The 12,755-nt window shown below is 41.6% G+C and overlaps 1 non-coding gene across 1 annotated transcript; it reads right to left on the bottom strand.

Annotated features, from left to right (window-relative positions):
• Positions 1 to 11,747: 11,747 nt before the first annotated feature.
• Positions 11,748 to 11,819, bottom strand: TRNAT-GGU. Its single transcript has one exon. It is a non-coding gene; the product is annotated as a tRNA-Thr (tRNA).
• Between the last annotated feature and the right edge of the window lie 936 nt (positions 11,820 to 12,755).

Below are 12,755 nucleotides of genomic sequence, written 5' to 3' on the forward strand. Positions count from 1 at the left end.
TGCCCCTCCCGATGCCGCAGTCAGATGCTGTGCTCAGGGGGAGGCAGGTGCGTGGATCACCCCTCCCAGCACCGTGGTCAGGTGCTGCGTTCCTGCCAGGAACTGGGGTGGCCGCACACCCTCTCCTGGTGCTAGTCACTCTGCTGCTCTGTGCAGCTGCCCACTCGGCCTCAGGTTGGCACTCTGTAGGCAGGCTTGGGGAAGACCACGGAACAGCTCTGCCCCTGCTCCATGCCAAATCTCATCTCCTTGTTTGTCTTGGTGGCGCAACTACTCTGAGGTGCCAGGGCAGAAAGATCCTATCTGCCACGGGCTGTAGACAAGTCTCAGTCCTGCCTAGGAGGTTCCGGAGCCCCCGGGTGCGGATTCAGGGCTCGGCTTGCCCCTGCCCGGGCGTGCGCACAGGAAGAGATGGCGGCTGTGGCTGCGCCCTGCCTCTCTTCTTGCAAGAAACACCAGTCTTGGGGGTGCAAGTCTGAAGAGACAAAGACTACAGCGCACCTCCCTCCAGGGCACACCAGCCGTGTTGCTTTGCTTTTTTCGCAGTTTATGGGGGACCGAGGTTGTTCTGCTCCGTATCCCCTCCCAGTAACAGCGCACAGCCCCCTGCAGTCCCTGGGGGCTGCCTCAGTGCAGCCGCCCCAGTCCTCTACCCAGTTTGGGTAGCCTGTCCCAGCCCCAGCTGCCAACTCACATCTCGGGCTGGGTGTCGTGTGCACCCTTTATACCTGTTTAACTCAGTTCTGTCGATCAAGGGGTGCTCAGGGCAGATCTGAGCCTCAGAAGCTCCCCTTCCATCCCGCTGGCCTCTCTGTTGGAGAGGGGAGACCCAGCGAGCGAGCGCCAGTCCTCCTTTCCCGCCCCCTCCCCGCAGGATTGGTCCCGCACTGTTTTGCTTTTTCTTCTTTCTTTTTTCCTTTTCTCCTACCAGATTTTTGGCGTCTTTGTCTTTCAACGACAGCAATGTTCTGTCGGAATTGAGCAGGTGCTCTGGTTGGCTGAATAGGCCTGTAATTGTGAGTTTTGGTGTATTTCTGGGAGAGGGTGAGCTACAAGCATCCTTCTACTCCGCCATCTTGCCCGATGGAGTCCATGTCATTTCATTTTTATTTCTCTTGGTTTTAATCTACTGTAATTGATTATACACAGGTTTCAAATATTTTTATCCTCTTTTCTCCTTTTTTAAAGGTTTTTAAAAGATGTCTCAACCCGATTGCTATTCTGCTTCAACTTGCTCTTCTATTATTCATTATAAACTGTTTTCAAATCTTTTTTTCTGCCTTCTTTTAAAATTCCCTCTTTATTTTTTTTATCTGTTCCATTTTCTATTACCTTTTTAATTTCTACTTTCTGAATAATTGTATATGTGTCCAGTTTTAATTCCTTTTAAACTTTTCTTTAAAGTAGTTATATTATTATTTTTTAAATCCACCTGATTTCATTTTCATTTCTTTTGATTTTCATCTCCTGTTATTGATTATACTCGGGTTTCAAATATTGTTTTTTTAATCTTTTTTCCTTTCTTTTAAGGGTTTTTAAAAAGACATTTCAACTCGATTGCTAGTCTGATTCAAATTGCTCTCTATTATTGATTATACACTGTTTTCAAACCTTTCTTCTCCCTTCTTTTAAAATTCTCCTTCTCTCTCTCTCTCTCTCTTTTTTTTTTTAAGTTTTATTCCTACATAGGCATTAGATAGATAAATAAACTCCTTAAGGACGACAATAGATAACTGATACTCCATAAGCCACAGTGCCAGAGAGATATGAGCAAGATGAAGAAGCGGAGAAACCATTCCAAAGATTGAGAGTGAAAAGATGGAAGGGATATTCCATGCAAATGGAAAAGCAAAAACAGCAGGTGTAACAGTACTGATTTCAGACAAAATAGACTTTAAAACAAAGGCCATAAAGTAAGATAAAGAAGGACATTTTATAATGAAAAAAAGAGTGATACAAGGTGAGGATATTACACTCATAAATATATATGCACACAATATAGGAGTACCTAAGTACATAACATGATTACTAACAGAGATAAAGGGGGATATTGATGGGGATACAATCATTGTCTGAGATTTTAACACCACATTAACATCACTAGACAGATCTTCCAGACAGAAAATAAATAAGGCAACAGAGAATCTAAATAATACAATAGAAAAATTAGATATGGTGGATATCTTCAAAGCATTACACTCCCCCCTAAAATAGGATATACATTCTTTCCAAGGGCACATGGAACATTTTCTAGGGTTGATCATGTACTTGGGCACAAAAGAAGCCTCAACAATTTTAAGAAGATAGAAATGATCTGAAGCATCTTTACTGACCACAATGCCATGAAACTAGAAATCAACTACAGAGAAACAAAAGATAAAAAAAAAAGGAAAGCATGGAGATTAAACAACAATCTATTAAAAAATGAATGGTCAATGAAGAAATCAAAGTTGAAATTTAAAAAATACCTTGAGACAAATGAAAATGAAAACACCACCACACAAAATTTATGGGACACAGCAAAGGCAATGATGCAAGGGAAGTTTATAGCGATACAGGCCTTCCTCAAAAAAGAAGAACAATCTCAAATCAACAATCTAACCCACCAACTAAAAGAACTAGAAAAAGAAGAGCAAAAGATCCCAAAAGGCAACAGAAGGAAGGAAATAACAAAGATCAGGGAGGAAATATACAAAATAGAGATTTTTAAAAACCATAGAAAAAAATCAAACCAAAGGCTGGTTTTTTAAAAAGTAGATAAAATCAACAAACCTCTAGCCAAACTCACAAAGAAAAAAGAGAGAGCACAAATAAGCAAAATAAGAAGGGAAAATTGAGAAATTACAACAAATAAAATAGAAATACAGAATATCATATGAGAATATTATGAAAAACTATATGAAACCAAGCTGGATAACCTAAAGGAGATGGACAAGTTTCTGGAAACATACAGCCCACCAAGACTGAACCAAGAAGAAACTGACCACTTGAACAAACTGATCACTAGAAATGAAATTGAATAAGCAATTAAAAAAAACTTCCCTACAAATGAAAGTACAGGACCAGACGGCTTCACTGGGGAATTCTACCATACAAAGAATAACTCATACCAGTCCTTCTCAAACTCTTCCAGAACATTGAAAAGGAGGGAATACTCCCAAACTCATTCTATGAAGCCACAATCACCCTGATACCAAAACCAGGCAAAGACACTACCAAAAAAGAGAATTATAGGCCAATATCACTGATGAACATAGATGCAAAAATCCTCACCAAAATATTAGCAAATAGAGTCCAGCTGACAATAAAAAAAAAATTATACATCATGACCAAGTGGGGTTCATGCCAGGGACACAAGGGTGGTTCAACATATGCAAATCAATCAATATAATACATCACATCAACAAGAAAAAGGACAAAAACCATATGATCATCTCAATAGATGCAGAAAAACCATTTGATAAAATTCAACACCCATTTATGACAAAAATTCTGACCAAAGCGGGTATACAGGGAACATATCTCAACATAATAAAAGCTATATATGACAAACATACAGCCAGCATAGTACTCAACGGTGAAAAACTCAAAACCTTCCCACTAAAATCTGGGACAAGAAAAGGCTACCCACTATCACCACTCCTATTCAACATAGTCTTGGAAGTCCTAGCCACAGCAATCAGGCAAGAGAGAGAAATAAAAGGGATCCAAACTGGAAAAGAAGAGGTAAAGTGTCACTATATGCCGATGACATGTTACTGTATATAGAAAACCCTAAAAGGTCCACACAAAAACTACTAGAACTGATCGAAGAATTCAGCAAGGTAGCAGGTTACAAGATTAACGTTCAAACATCAGTGGCATTTCTTTACACTAACAATGAATCAACAGAAAAAGAAAGTAAAGAAACAATCCCCTTTAAAATAGCACCTGAAGTAACAAGATACCTAGGAATAAATCTAACCAAGGAGGTGAAAGAATTACATACAGAAAACTATAAACCATTGATGAAGGAAATTAAAGAAGACTTTAAAAAATGGAAAGATATCCCACGCTCTTGGATTGGAAGAATCAATATTGTCAAAATGGTCACACTGCCCAAGGCAATCTACAAATTTAATGCAATCCCTATCAAATTACCCAGGACGTATTTCACAGAACTAGAACAAAGCATTATAAAATTTATATGGGGCCACAAAAGACCTAAAATTGCTAATCACTACTGAAGGAAAAGAAAGAGGCTGGAGGAATAACTCTCCGAGACTTCAGACAATCCTATAGAGCTACAGTCATCAAGACAGCATGGTATTCATACAAAAACAGACATATAGATCAATGGAATAGAGAGCCCAGAAATGAACTCACAAACTTTTGGTCAACTCATCTTTGACAAAGGAGGCAAGAATATACAATGGAATAAAGACAGTCTCTTCAGCAAATGCTGTTGGGAAAACTGGACAGCAGCATGTAAAGCAATGAAGCTACAACATTCCCTTATACCATACACAAAAATAAACTCAAAATGGATCAAAGACTTAAACATAAGACAAGATACAATAAACCTCCTAGAAGAAAATATAGGCAAAACATTATCTGACACACATCTCAAAAATGTTCTCCTAGAACAGTCTACCCAAGCAATAGAAATAAAAGCAAGAATAAACAAATGGGACCTAATGAAACTTACAAGCTTCTGCACACCAAAGAAAACCATAAGTAAAACAAGAAGACAACCTACAGAATGGGAGAAAATGTTTGCAAATGTAACCGACAAATTCTTGATCTCCAGAATATATAAGCAGCTCATACGACTTAATACAAAAGACACAAACAACCCAATCCAAAAATGGGCAGAAGACCTAAACAAGCAACTCTCCAAGGAAGAAATACAAATGATCAATAGGCACATGAAAAAATGTTCAAAATCACTAATTATCAGAGAAATGCAAATCAAAACTACAATGAGGTATCACCTCACACCAGTCAGAATGGCCATCATACAAAAATCCACAAATGATAAATGCTGGAGAGGCTGTGGAGAAAAGGGAACCCTCCTACACTGCTGGTGGGAATGCAGTTTGGTGCAGCCACTGTGGAAGACAGTATGGAGATTCTCAAAAGACTAGGAATAGACTTACCGTATGACCCAGGAATCCCGCTCCTGGGTATGTATCAGAAGGAACCCTACTTCAAAATGACACCTGCATCCCAATATTCATAGCAGCACTATTTACAATAGCCAAGACATGGAGACAGCCTAAAAGTCCATCAACAGATAAATGGATAAAGAAGAGGTGGTATATTCATACAATGGAATAGTATTCAGCCATAAAAACCGACAACATAACACCATTTGCAGCAACATGGATGTTCCTGGAGAATGTCATTCAAAGTGAAGTAAGCCAGAAACAGAAAGAAAAATACCATATGAGATTGCTCAAATGTGGAATCTAAAAAAAACCAAAACATAAATACAAAAAGGAAACAGACTCATAGAACACAAACTTACGGTTGCCAAGGTGGCGGGGGGGTGGGAAGGGATAGACTGGGGTTTCAAAATGTAGAATAGATAAACAAGGTTATACTGTATAGCACAGGGAAATATACACAAGATCTTATGGTAACTTACAGAGAAAAAAAAAGTGACAATGAATATATATATGTTCATGTATAGCTGAAAAATTGTGCTCTACACTGGAATTTGACACAACATTGTAAAATGATTATAAATCAATAAAAATGTTATAAAAAAAAAACTAGTGTACGAAAAGTCTTCTCCATAAAAATTTATGGCAGCTTTTATCAAAATAGCCAGAAACTAGAAATGACTCAGATGCCCATTAACAGATAGATAAAGAAACAAATTACCAGAGGATAATCCCATATTCAGCAACAGAAGGGTACAAACCAACATGGATGAATCTCCAAAACATTTCCAAGAGGGAAGGAAGCCAGACAAAGAGAAAATAGCTGTTTTCCTCATTTATCTGAAGTTCTAGACAAGGAACTCAATGGAGTCAGAAAGCAGAGTGGTGGTTGCCTGTGGATGGGCTGGAAGGCAAAGGAATGCAAGAGAATGTACCCGGTGATAGAAATGTTCTGATCTTGATGGACAGAGGTGTTGGACATGAGTAAGCACATTTCTCAGAACTCATCAAACAATTAACATTGGTGCCGTGGTTATAATATGAAATACATCTGGTCTTTATCTGCAATTCCTGGAACAGAGCTCCTGAGACCCTTGGAACTCCATTAGTGATAAGAGATAGGAATGTTTTTGTATATCTGGTCTTTATCTGCAATTCCTGGCACAGAGCTCCTGAGACCCTTGGAACTTCCTAGTGATAGGACACAGGAGTGACTTTGTTATTCATAAGGAGCCCGTTTGGATCATCAGATAACTGGGGAAGGGGGAGAGGTGTGGGGGGAGTTTAGGTGGCTTCAGGTTGAGAGTTGGTTTCCAGGAAAACCAACCTTGTGATGAGAAGGTTAAACGGATCAGCACCACCTGCCCCATCTTCCAGGAAGGGAGAGGAGCTGAAGATTATGTTCATTCACCCACCTAATGATTTAATCACGTGAGCCCACACAAAGAAACCTTGATTTTAAAAAGAGGAAAAGTGTTTTCCCTCCCTTGCCATGAGACAATTTGCTTGTGGCTCCCCATGGTTGCAGACCTGGTATTGCAATTCTCTGTTAGCCCTAAAATGAACCCATTTTTTACTGAAATGAATGAATCCTGAAATAAATCCATTTCTTGCTGGAATAAATGAATGAAAGTTAGGGGAAGCTTCCCAGTTGCTGAGCATGTCAGTGAACTGGGAGGGTGGTGTCTTCCTGCTCCACAGGGACAGAGGCACCTGTGCAGGTTCCTGAACAAAAACGTTTGTGTGCTGGACACAGAGTGAGGCCAAACAAACCAAACCATTGGAGTCTGGAGCAGAGAAAAGTTTACTGTGATTCTGAGCAAGGAGAATGGGTAGCTCATGCTCGAAAACCCTGAACTCCACAATGCTTTTCGGGGGAGAAGTTTCTATAGGCAAAATTTGGGGTGGGGGCTGCCAGTTGTGTTTCTTCTGATTGGCTGGTGGGGAGATAACAGGGCTGGTACTCCAGGAACCTTGTGCTCAGCCTGAAGTTGCCATCCTCCACGTGGGTGGGGGCCTTAGTTCCTGCAGAAGATCTCAGAGATACAGTTAAGTATGTTCCTTGAGGAGGAACCAGGACCCTGCCCAAGGCTGCACTGTTGTTTCTTGACTGCTCCTCCCTTGTCTCTGCGTTCCCTCCCTTCCGTGATTAGCAACTGTGTGAAGCTGCCCCTTGGAACTCAGGGAAGGTCAAGGAGGCTGAAGGAAGCCTATGTCCTACTAACAAGAAGTGGAGGACATGGAAAGGATCTGTACGAGGGAGGACCCCACGGGGTCCTGCTCTGTTGCATGCTCAGGACCCTTCTCTGTATGGCTGGTCATTTGTACCTTAAATAATGGATTATGTGTATTGTGCTTCACTGAGTTCTGTGAGTCATTTTAGCAAATTGTCAAGCCTGGGGCAGGGCAGGGGGAATGTCTTGATTTGTAGTCCTCCAGACAGAAATGCAGAAAGCTTGGGGCCCCCATTTTCAGCTGGCATCTGAAGTTGGGGCAGTCTTATGGGACTGAGCCCTTAACCTGGAGGATCTGAGCTAACCCCTGGGGTTAGTGTCAGAATTGAATTGTAAGACATCCCGCTAGTGTCAGAAAATTGGAGAACCGGCTAGTGCAGTGCCAACTGCTGTCTGCCGAGGCCCTGCCACCCCCACTCCTGGGCTCTCAGATGTCCACCTGAAATGCCTCAGAAAACAAAGTACACCCTTTCCTGCTGTGTGTTTGCCCTGGCAGAATTAACAGCCCTGGGAAACTTCTAGCCTCACAATGGCTGACTTGTCTCAGCCCGTGTTTCCTCCTTATCGGAGTCATAAATCCCACTGTCTCTTCACAGACACTAACTCTCTTACCTCACTTATAGCCAGTCAAAGTGTGTTCCCCTATCCACCCTCGGTGCTCACGCAGACACCTCTCATCTGTGTGGCCCACTGTTGCCTTTAGCAGCGTGTCTATGAAACTTCTCCTTTGTTTCTCAAACTTCCCTTTGTCTTTGGTAAATTCTTTTACCGCCCTCAGCACCGGCCAGCCATGTCCTCCAACAGCTAGTGTTGCAAAAACAGCACAGGTGCCTATTACTATATAAATTAATCCTCAATGAAGTTGATTGAAAAAGAAAAAAATCTACCGCCAAACAAAGGGTTTTCAAACTGTACCCTGAATTGAGTCCCCATAGAGGTCAAGGTCTCCACAATTATACTCAGAGCGGCTCTCCCTCCGTCTGATTTTCACACTGCAGATCCTTCTGACCAAAGAGTTCCATGGCTTAAAGAATATGCATTAGAAAACCACTGGTTCCTCTGTAAAAGTCCACCAGGAATGATCCATTTGATTGGCTCCTACAGGTAAGGGAGAAAGAACTGGGTGTTCCCAGGGTCTAAATTTCTTCTGGCCAGAATTTTTTAAACCCAGGTGCACATCTTAATAATCTGAGGAGCTTCGAAGAATACTTTGGTGTCTGAACCCCACCAAGAATCTTCATAGTGGGTCAAAGATGCCATCGTGGTAATAAAAATTCAAGCCAAGTGGGGAACCATCGACAGGTGTCTTCAGGAGACACGCAGAACTCCCATTCTCCTACCTCAGTGTTGCACAGAGAATCTCCAGATAGCACAGTGTGAAATAAAATTCCTATCTTATGGCAAGACAAGAAAAAATTTAAACATAAAAAATGTCTTCACAGCCCTTTGACCTCCTCTCCCCCGACTGCGCGTTGTGTACCTGTGTCATGCATCGGCCAAACCTCCCCCACTGGCAGGAACACCTGCTCCACCATCAAAAGCAACATTCTCCCAGCCTCAACAAGACAGCTCCTTGGAAGATAACATCCCTTCTTGATCTTGTAAGTCGCCCAACCGGATGACGCTTAGATCTGGGTTAGGATGACGCTTAGATCTGGATTGTGTAAACTGTCAGTAATACATCATTTGATGTACAGCCCTGTGTCTCGAAAAACTTATAAACCTTGATTTCTAACTGGTGGGCCAGTTTTCAGAGTTTTCTGAGATTCTCTTCCCAGGTTATAATCCTCAAATTTGGCTCAAATAAAAATTTCCATTTCCTTCTCAGATTGACTGATTACTTTTTCATCAACAACAGAAATCTTTGTGTAACTACTCTGAAACGCCATCAAGGTGCATTTCTAGTCGGTTTGACCTACCAGTATTTAAAGGTTTAAATCTCTATGAATCTAGTCAAAGCCTGGAGAAAGCTGTCTGTAGATACTACCTAAGGAGAAGTCCTCAGAGAAAAATAAAACCAGGTTGCATTTCTCTGCTTTATTTTTGCAGAATCTGAGGAGAAATTAGTCTATGAGTGTGAAGCTTTTTAATATAAGCTTTATTTTCCTCCTTAGATAACTTTTGTTTCTTTCCAGGGGGTAGACAAAGAAAATAAACGTTTTTTATAATGGACCACAGAGAAAGGTGACCTGCTACAAAACAGGCAAACTAAAATTCATGTGCTGGGATTAAGGCGTATTCACCTTATTAAGTCATCCCCAACTAGGGGCCAGAAGGAACCATCCTCTCAGCTACAAATACCGTGAGGGGCTGGCTGCTTCTGGTGCATCACTGGACAGCAGTTGACAGGTAAGCCCCAGAGGATTCTGGGTGCATCCTTCAGCATCAGTGGGTGGGGTGCACCTCAGGACAACCAGACTGGAAAAGGCAGATGACAATTTTTAGGGGTTTTTTCTCTATAACCTAAGGTTTAGGATCTGAAGCCACCAACCAATTTCTAGAGTGCTGTGGGCTGACAGTGGTTCAGATCCCTCTAGAACTGGGGCTGGCATTGGTAGCCACAGCGAGAAGGGAATGGAATTGCCCTCTGATGATTAACTAAGAAATCAGCCCACGACAGATCACAGCTGAGAAGGGCGGGTCACCTTCCTCCAGGGCCTGAATACCTTGACCGTGACGTGGAGTCTAAAGACAGACTATGTGGACCAGAGGACTCCAGGGAAGAAGGCGCTCTTAGGACAAGGCCCACACTGCCCTCCGCCCGTCCAGGCACTGTCCCAGGGGCATGGCTGTGGTCAAGGACAGAGTGGAAAGGCTTTGCTGGGGAGGCTGGTCCTGGCCTTGCAGTGGGACATACATAGATCTCAGTCCCCACGTGGCCATTTCCAGGCTGTGTGACCTCACACGAGTACTGAACGTCCTCTTGCCTCAGTTTCTTTATCCGTAAAATGGGCACCATGTCTACCTCACCGAGTTACTGTAGGGATCACGTAGAGCCCTTAATACAGAGCCTGACTCACAATAGGCACCCAATAAACACTAGTGGATAAAAATACTGTGAAACACAATGATCAGCAACCTAATTTTAATTCTAAACTGTAAGTTTGCTTCATGTGTCGGTGAGAGGAGGCATTCCACTCCTGAGCTGACAAGATGCATCTGTTGGACTTGAATGAGTTCCCCCCACATGCTTCCCCAACCCCCACACCCCCTCCATCCAAGCTACTCCCAACCTCCTGGCTGAGCCCTGTCCGGTTTGAATATTCCACCCCTGGAAGCATTACTGCATCTTTAAACAACCTCCAGATCTCTAGTTCTGGAAGACAGCTGACCTACGGATGTGAAATTCAAAGAGGAGGATGGGTTTTAATAGCTTTTAACAATGCACAATATTTTGCCCAAAATTAATTATCTTGGATGAAAGCATTTTAAATGATACACTAATTGACTGACCAATTCGCGTGGAGGGTGTTTGTTTGTTTTTCTCTGTCCAGTGGACAAATACCTAACCCCCGCTTTCTGATCCCAACAGTACCCTCACCTGCAGGCACCAGGGGAGCTCCCAGGACAGCAACACTGTATCAAGAAGCTTCTCTTTCATCACCACCTAGTGGTCCTTCTTTATTATTACAGCTCACTAGGGTCACCTTCCATTCACCAGCTGTGCGCAGCTTGGACACTTACGCACTGTTTTTTAAAGAAAATATTTTAAAACATTCTTCAAGGAATTTTGTAGGCAATCCATTCCATTCCCTTTCTACATCTTTCACATTTGATCAGAAAACTCAGTGACAACCACAAACCCCCCCTTAACTCTTATCTCAGATCCTTGAACCAAAGGAAGATTTCAACCTAAAAAAAAATACTAGGAAACCCCTAGGGGGAGGTGAGGGGAGTGGAGAACAGATGAGGAGAAGAAAGCATTTACTGTTCGGTCATTAGAAAAATGTGCTCCGTTTTTTGTGTACTTGCTTTCCAAATTAAAAAAGAAACTGTTACTTTGAATGTTCCATCTGTAGACTAATAAATCAACTCTCTAGCCTTCTATTGGCTTCAGATCATCACATAATTACTCCATGTCGCTGGCCTTTTCTTTTTTGCAGAAGGATTTTGTTTATTTTCACTTGGGTTTTCCTTTTGAGTTATTCTTTTGTACATATTTATAATGTTGTTTAGTTTCTAGAAGCTTCCTGTATTGATAAAGCATGCGGCTTTTTTTAACTCTTCTTTTTTTTTTTTTTTTTTTAAGGAAATGTAACGGTTCATTTCGTGAAGAGGCTAGGTCTCAAATAGTACTGTCAGAAATGTCTCTTTTCCTCACTTGCCTTCTTTTTCACTGTGTGGTTTTCACTTTTTTCCCCCTTGATGGAAGCACTGGGGATCGAACCCAGGACCTCGTGTACACCAGGCATGCGCTCTACCACTGAGCTACACCCCCCACCCTAAACTATCTTTTGACATCACACAGTCCATATTTGTCACTGGGCCACTGGAGCCACTAGTCACTGGTGGTTAGTGTGACAGGTGAAACCAAATCTCGAAGAGAAGTGATACTAGTCATATAATATTATTGATGTAAGCGATTTTTGCATTTTAATAATAATTTATAAAGAAAATAAAACATGGGTAAATAAAAATGCTCTCCTAGAACATTACTGACTATAGAAAGGCAACATAGGAAAAAGTTCAATTTAAATAAGTGACCTGGTTTGTTATTTTTGCTTATTAGCACAAATACTTATTTTCATTTAAAAACAGGAGAAATAGGAGGAAAATTGGCACCTCACTAAATAAACTGTCTCCATCCCAACAGCAACCACTTAGGGCCTACTTGAGCATGGAGTTTCTATAAAACTGTGCACGTTTTTCAGATAGGACATAATTTAACTCAATGAACTACAAAAGAGACATTAATTTTCAGCTATATGAATTTCCATTTCACTGCAGTCTCTCATCCTATTTTTAACAAAGGGAGAATTGTTTCCAAAGTTGTCTACTTCAATGATTTGGAACAAAATAATCTTAATTCTCTTTTAAATGCCTCTTTTTGTTGCCAGGGTAACAGGAAAAGAGCTGTTTGTTCCAGAGTTCCCGTGATCCACACGACTTCTGCTACCGTGGATGACATTTCCAACAGCCACAAACACGCTTAGCTGCAAAATCAATAGGCAGTTTACATCCATCAAGTCATCACGCTGTACTCCTAAAACTAATACAATAATACAATGTTCTGTGTCAATTACATTTCAATAAAACCAAAAAAATATTTTAATCAATAGGCAGATTCAGGAGAAGGAAAAGTTTATGGCCACTCCAAGTTGACGGCCATAACTGTCCTGAAATAGGAAAACAGACAGGAGAAGGGCCCTTCTGA

This window comes from Camelus ferus, chromosome 1 (genome assembly GCF_009834535.1).
Source record: "Camelus ferus isolate YT-003-E chromosome 1, BCGSAC_Cfer_1.0, whole genome shotgun sequence".
Classification (NCBI taxonomy): Eukaryota; Metazoa; Chordata; class Mammalia; order Artiodactyla; family Camelidae; genus Camelus; species Camelus ferus.